General features: G+C 41.5%; 2 long non-coding RNA genes across 2 annotated transcripts; both read right to left on the bottom strand.

Moving 5' to 3' along the window:
- Positions 1-628: 628 nt before the first annotated feature.
- LOC142310324 (uncharacterized) lies at positions 629-1376 on the bottom strand. Its single transcript, XR_012754131.1, has 3 exons — positions 1190-1376; positions 1022-1100; positions 629-745 (listed from the first exon to the last, which is right to left on the bottom strand). It is a non-coding gene; the product is annotated as an uncharacterized LOC142310324 (long non-coding RNA).
- Positions 1377-2771: 1395 nt separating this feature from the next.
- On the bottom strand, positions 2772-7270 carry LOC142310323 (uncharacterized). Its single transcript, XR_012754130.1, has 5 exons — positions 7002-7270; positions 6674-6895; positions 6506-6584; positions 5232-6218; positions 2772-2842 (listed from the first exon to the last, which is right to left on the bottom strand). It is a non-coding gene; the product is annotated as an uncharacterized LOC142310323 (long non-coding RNA).
- Between the last annotated feature and the right edge of the window lie 550 nt (positions 7271-7820).

Here is a 7820-nt window from a genome sequence, read left to right as displayed (position 1 = left end):
TCACAGTTGACCACTAATGTGATTCTTTGCCCACTTTTTTTAATGTGTCAGGGCAAAAATACAAAATGTTGCTTAATTAATGCTCCACATCCTCTTGATCTAAATTTTGTGACTTCATCCTGAAAAACAAGCAAAGAGGGAATATTAAGTTCTCCCGAAAAAGTGTTTTTGGGAGACATACTGGTAGTATGTTAGTTTCCACATACAGTTATTTTCTGTGATTTATCATTTCAATGTACACAGTACAGCATGGGTTATTAACATACCATATAACAGGCTAATTATACAAAATATGAAATACTATGGTAGAAACAACCAGCAACTAGATTGAAGTCTGGTGATAGACTTTATGGGGGCTTTATTTATTATTAAACTCCACACAGCAATGTTCATTAACACATGTAATGTATAACACAGCAGGACAACAGTGTAGTACAGGCGTATCTAGAAATATCTAGCAAGTGGCAAGTGAGTAGATTGCTGTTGATAGATCTTGTTAAGACTTTATCAATTATTCAGATATATTCAAATCATTCAGCATTATTAAAACGTCAAAGAGTTGAGCAAATCTCCCGAAATTTGGTCCGAATCAAATAAGCCTTTGAAGGGAACCTATATAATACATATACTCCGGCACACTGTAGAGAAATGCGAAGAAGAGTCCAATATGATGCTCAAAAAAATGTCTTTATTATAAACGTTAGATTGTCCGACGTTTCAACCCAATTAGGGTTTTCTTCAGGGACTAATGTACAATAACAGAAAAGAAAAAATACAAGGTCACAATAATACACAAATGTTACTCACTCACAATATGTATTACACACGAGGGGAAAAAAAGGGGGAAGGGAGGGGGGATTTCATCATGAAAACAGTATATAAATTATGAGCATTCCATAGAGAAAGTACATGAAAATCACCCATGAACTCAAAAAAGTACATACAACTGAAACAATCCTCCCAGATAGGGATCAATACAACATGTTTGTACCAAATCAGAGAACTGAAGGTCAAGACATACCTATGAAAGCTAGAGCTAGATTTCTTAAACGAGCACCAAAACACGGTGGGTAAACCGACTAATGGTATCCGTAAAGGTACTAAAAGGGTGAAACATGAAATGTTAGTGTTACAAATAATGATGGAAAGAAAAGAAGAAATAATACACGAGGTTATATCTAGGGTATACCTAAATAGGACCAGTGGTAAGGTCAAGACATCAGATTAAGTGGGCACTGTAGTGAAGGAAAAACCTTCGCCGCTCTGGGAAGTTAGAAAAAGGAAACAATACATCCATTCACTATAGGTGTTTTTGGGTCAAGACCTGAATATATATAAATTCCAAGAAAGTGCGTACCTTACAGATGTGCTAGGTGTATCACTCCCTCAGGGGTCATAAAGCAAAGTAGTTCTAAAAATTTTTAATGTGAAAAGGATGTGGGAGAACATATAAGTATTAATGATACAAGATACGTGAAAGCTTTCACATAATATGTTTTCCATCAGGGAGAGCATACCTCATGGGTGAAGTCAATGTAAAAAAAGGGGGGGGTTCCGGGACCACATCCAGATCTGTCTGACTTATGTGGGTGGATGGTTAGTGCTGTGATCTACAAAATTATAAAAAAAGGGGATGTATACCGGGATATCACAGAGATTCAAGATAATCAAGATAAGATTTATATTACCTACAGACTAGGGAATGGGCTTCAAAATGGTTCTTCAGGAATTTGAAAAGACAGGGTGAAACACAACCAACCTCCTATGACAAGTAGACCCGGACAGGTTATGCTGTCTCCGTCCAAGATCCAAGGGTATGTGTATGTATAATGAACTGAAAAAAACATATGTCAATATGTGGAACTGTGTTATAAATTATGGTATTTTTACGTATTTTTTTCTTACAGACCAATATAGGAGACTCCATCCTACCTTATACAGTAATGATGTTTAGATGCAGGTGAGGCTGCCTTAGTGGTGTGGCAAGACTGTAGTACACATATGTGTCCGTTGTAGATGGGACAGAGGCTATGGTGTGTAGAGAAAGGGGAAAAAAATGTGTGGTCATACGTGTCAAATAGACTAGGGGGCACATAGGGTGGTAGACATGACATACCTGACCTAATGTCATCTGCGTATAAGGTATAAGTGGGAGCGGGCCAAAGGCTCTGTGGGGAGTAGAGGAAAGGGTTAACAGCAAATGGTAGGAAGGAATTAAATACAAGAAAGAGGACCAAGTCAATAAGGGTGAAGTCCAGAGCTATCCGTAACATACCTTAATGGAAGGTGCAGATATATATCAGCCACGTGTAAGGCGCCAGACACCATGTGTGCTGAGTGCTGGGTATTTATGCATAACCAGGAAGTCGGAGCTTCCAATGGGGTGCGGGCCATACACGTCACACGCCTCGCTGACGTACGCCGACGTGTGGACGTCATGAGCCGCGCATGCGCGGTCCGACGCCGCAGTTGCAGCGTCAGTCCCGCGCATGCGCGGGAGACAAAGCCCACACGCCAGCGTGTGAAAGGAGTGAGTGTTGATGTGTCGGATATCCCGCGCACGCGCGGGGACATACCTACCGCGGCATCTCCACGCGTGCGCGGAAGACAGACACATTTAGAAGTAACGTAATATCCTACGCGCGTGCGCGTAGGGTCCCGTGGCCGGAGCGCGCATATCGGGGCCAGGCGCCATAATTGATGCCGTGCACCGAGAGCGCGCAGGGGACAGGAGATCCCGTGCACGCGCAGTGAGAAGGAACCATACAAACCGAGTGTAGGTGCTGAACGTATTTCACGAGTGGCGCATGTGAGGAAGGTGCATTCAGAGATTGTGGGTGACCTAAGGAAAAAGAAAATTAGAGTTAGAAATGCAAGATATTCACCCTACTCATGCTCCTGTGAATAAAGATTAAAGGAAATTACCATCAATCAATTCATTATGTTATATGTCATCAGGAAACACTTCTAACTGATCACATCATATTCTCGATTCAACCCATGTGGTTCCAGAGTTCTTAAAGTGTGGATCCAGTATGCCTCACGTTGTTTCAGGACCCTTATTCTATTGCCACCCCTCCTTATAGGGGGTATGTGTTCTAAAATCTGATATTTAAGTTGTGCTATTGTGTGTTTGAATGTAATAAAATGATGTGGAATAGGCAATAGGGTTTGTTGACAACGGATGGTGGATTTATGTTTATTTATGCGGTCTCGGACATGTTGGGTTGTCTCTCCAACATATCCGAGACCGCATGGGCACTTTATGAGATATATCACAAAAGAAGAATCACATGTTAGATAGTCCCGAATGTGAAACACCTTACCGGTGTGTGGATGAGTGAATGTGTCTCCCCGGGTTAAATTATTGCATTGCAAACAGTGTAAACAGGGAAAGTTGCCAACTTTAGGAGTCCCTAAAAAAGTTTGTCGTGGTGTGCCGGTGGTAGACCCTATATCGGCCCGTACTAGATTGTCTCTAAGATTCTTAGGACGCTTGTGGCAAAACAGCGGGAGTTGAGAGAACTCGGAAACAGAGGGATAGGCAGTTTGAAGTAATGGCCAATGATGCGCAACAATACCTTTGATTAACGGTGAAAATGGATGGTATGTATTCACACACGCTACTCGAGGCTGTTTAGACCGGGTAGTATCCAATCGCGATGTGCGGTTATTTGCTATGTGAGCGGGATAACCTCTGGATATGAATTTTGAACCCATTTCCTGTAACCTCAATTCGCGTTTTTCCGGATCTGAAACGATTCTCTCCACTCGCTTGTGTTGCGATATGGGAAGAGCTTTCTTGGTATGAGCTGGATGGCAGCTAGTGAAATGAAGCAAACTGTTTCGGTCAGTGGCCTTTACAAAGAGGTCCGTCTCGATGTGGCCCGCAGGAGAAAGATATATCTGGGTATCAAGAAAGCTGATGGTATGGGGATCCTGATGTATAGTGAAATTGAGACCTGGTCTATAGGTGTTAAGCTGATGGAAGAACTCATCCAGGGTGGAGGAATCACCATGCCAAATCATGAAAATGTCATCAATGAATCTTTTCCATATCACTGAATGTTCCTTCCATAGTGAGTTCTCGTATACGTGAAGGGCCTCAAAGTGTGCCATGTAAATATTAGCATACGGTGGTGCCATATTAGACCCCATCGCTGTGCCCCTGCATTGTAAATAAAATGTATCTTCAAACATGAAAAAATTGTTTCCCAATATTGTATGGATGAGGTCCATACAAAAGGAATGTTGCGCAGTGGTAAAAGTGTTTTGTAATTCAAGGAACCAGTCCACTGCCTGTATCCCATCAGCGTGTGTTATGCTCGTGTACAAACTGTTGACATCTAGTGTAACCAGTAGACAATTAGATGGGATATTTGTGAGTGAACGCAAATGACCCAAAAAATCGGAGGTATCTCTGAGATAGGATGATATGGTAGGGATCAACGGTGTTAGAATCCTATCCACGGTGATAGCTAGAGGGGACAATACGGAATCAGTAGACGCTACAATCGGGCGGCCAGGTGGTGACTGAAAATTCTTATGGATTTTGGGCAGAGTGTAAAACACTGGTATAACAGGATCTGTTTTGATGAGAAATTCGCCCAATTTATTATCTATACTTCCCTGTGATAGATGGTAATCAACTAAATCCTTAATCTTAGCTTGTATGTCTCTAGTAGGATCCGTAGGGATGGGTAGATATGTATGCCTGTCCTGCAATTGTCCCTGAATTTCCGAGATATAATAGGTCTTGTCAAGAACCACTATCGCTCCACCCTTATCAGCTGGTTTGATGATAATCTGGGTATTGTCCCTGAGTGTACGAATGGCCCTATGTTCCTCCGGTGTGACATTACTCCTCACTTTATAATCACCCCTCTCAATGGATTTGAGTGTCATCTCAATGTCCTTAGAGACTAGTGCAATATAGGTCTCTACAGGGTGGTAATTCTTAGGTGGATTGAACCTACTGGGATGTCTTAGATTGAGGTTGTGTAGTGCGAAGGTACCAGGGATGTCATCCGAACCAGGCATAACCGTGGAAATGTCAGGGTTAGAAAAATGAACTTTCAGACGTAGGGTTCGGTAGAAACGTCTAAGTTCCTGGTCTAGTAGGAACGAATCAAACGGTGGTGTAGGGCAAAATGTAAGGCCTTTCTGTAGTACCTGTGTTTCTGCAAAGGAAAGGTTATACGAAGAAATATTAAACACCAAGTTCCTCATACCTGAGAACGAGTCTGTACCCGATGTGGTGTGTACGCCTTTCCTCTTCCCCGCCTGGTCGCCCTCTTATGGATTGTCTTTGTTCTAAAAAATGGGGCGGTCGGGAGAAGAAAGAATCACTGTCCGAACCCGAGGAGGCAGAATAGCGTGAAGGGCCAGAGGGTCCCGTTGGACGTCTCGAGAAATTGTCAAATGACCGCCACCTATAGACTCGGTCCCTGGAGTAGTCCTCCTGATCACGGACAAACTTCTGGCGCTTCCTTTCTTGTAACGTCTTCTTAAAATCCAAAATCGTCTCTTGAGTCTTCTTATGGATTTTGTCCCATTCAGTGCTAGGCAAACAGTTAGTGAGTTGGTCCTCAATGGAGCGGATCTTGGGTCCAAGTTCCTCTATCTCCTTTTGTAAAAACTCTATGGTCAAAACAATAATGTCCATCGAACATTTATTTAATATACTCTCAAATTTAGAGCAATAATCGGTATTTTCAGAAAAAAGGGTAGGTCGTAATGATACCCTCAGACCCCTAGGTATACGCTGTACTTTATGATATTGTGCCAATGTGGCACAATGTAATTCAAATGCAGTCCGTTTTCTAAGCTCTTTTTCGTAATCGCGGGTACGAATTTCCTCTGTGGGTGTAGACAAAAAAGAATCTGGAATCATAACTTTCGACAAAATGTCAGTAACTTCAGTAGCTCCATAGGAAAAAGTAGAAAAAGACATGGAGAAAATGCTTTAGGGGCAAAAGGATGTCAAATTTGGGTGGATGGGAGCTCAGGTCAAAAAAAGTAGTATATAGAGGTTAAAACCTGGCTCAACCTATCGTAATTGTAGGTGCTCTGGAGAAAAAACAGTCAATATAATACATATACTCCGGCACACTGTAGAGAAATGCGAAGAAGAGTCCAATATGATGCTCAAAAAAATGTCTTTATTATAAACGTTAGATTGTCCGACGTTTCAACCCAATTAGGGTTTTCTTCAGGGACTAATGTACAATAACAGAAAAGAAAAAAAAAAGAAAAAATACAAGGTCACAATAATACACAAATGTTACTCACTCACAATATGTATTACACACGAGGGGAAAAAAAGGGGGAAGGGAGGGGGGATTTCATCATGAAAACAGTATATAAATTATGAGCATTCCATAGAGAAAGTACATGAAAATCACCCATGAACTCAAAAAAGTACATACAACTGAAACAATCCTCCCAGATAGGGATCAATACAACATGTTTGTACCAAATCAGAGAACTGAAGGTCAAGACATACCTATGAAAGCTAGAGCTAGATTTCTTAAACGAGCACCAAAACACGGTGGGTAAACCGACTAATGGTATCCGTAAAGGTACTAAAAGGGTGAAACATGAAATGTTAGTGTTACAAATAATGATGGAAAGAAAAGAAGAAATAATACACGAGGTTATATCTAGGGTATACCTAAATAGGACCAGTGGTAAGGTCAAGACATCAGATTAAGTGGGCACTGTAGTGAAGGAAAAACCTTCGCCGCTCTGGGAAGTTAGAAAAAGGAAACAATACATCCATTCACTATAGGTGTTTTTGGGTCAAGACCTGAATATATATAAATTCCAAGAAAGTGCGTACCTTACAGATGTGCTAGGTGTATCACTCCCTCAGGGGTCATAAAGCAAAGTAGTTCTAAAAATTTTTAATGTGAAAAGGATGTGGGAGAACATATAAGTATTAATGATACAAGATACGTGAAAGCTTTCACATAATATGTTTTCCATCAGGGAGAGCATACCTCATGGGTGAAGTCAATGTAAAAAAAGGGGGGGGTTCCGGGACCACATCCAGATCTGTCTGACTTATGTGGGTGGATGGTTAGTGCTGTGATCTACAAAATTATAAAAAAAGGGGATGTATACCGGGATATCACAGAGATTCAAGATAATCAAGATAAGATTTATATTACCTACAGACTAGGGAATGGGCTTCAAAATGGTTCTTCAGGAATTTGAAAAGGCAGGGTGAAACACAACCAACCTCCTATGACAAGTGGACCCGGACAGGTTATGCTGTCTCCGTCCAAGATCCAAGGGTATGTGTATGTATAATGAACTGAAAAAAACATATGTCAATATGTGGAACTGTGGTATAAATTATGGTATTTTTACGTATTTTTTTTCTTACAGACCAATATAGGAGACTCCATCCTACCTTATACAGTAATGATGTTTAGATGCAGGTGAGGCTGCCTTAGTGGTGTGGCAAGACTGTAGTACACATATGTGTCCGTTGTAGATGGGACAGAGGCTATGGTGTGTAGAGAAAGGGGAAAAAAATGTGTGGTCATACGTGTCAAATAGACTAGGGGGCACATAGGGTGGTAGACATGACATACCTGACCTAATGTCATCTGCGTATAAGGTATAAGTGGGAGCGGGCCAAAGGCTCTGTGGGGAGTAGAGGAAAGGGTTAACAGCAAATGGTAGGAAGGAATTAAATACAAGAAAGAGGACCAAGTCAATAAGGGTGAAGTCCAGAGCTATCCGTAACATACCTTAATGGAAGGTGCAGATATATATCAGCCACGTGTAAGGCGCCAGACGCCATGTGTGCT

The sequence above is a fragment of the Anomaloglossus baeobatrachus genome, chromosome 5 (genome assembly GCF_048569485.1).
Source record: "Anomaloglossus baeobatrachus isolate aAnoBae1 chromosome 5, aAnoBae1.hap1, whole genome shotgun sequence".
In the NCBI taxonomy this organism is placed as follows: domain Eukaryota; kingdom Metazoa; phylum Chordata; class Amphibia; order Anura; family Aromobatidae; genus Anomaloglossus; species Anomaloglossus baeobatrachus.
Note: the sequence above shows the minus strand (reverse complement) of the source record. Positions and strands in the feature narration are given on the sequence as shown.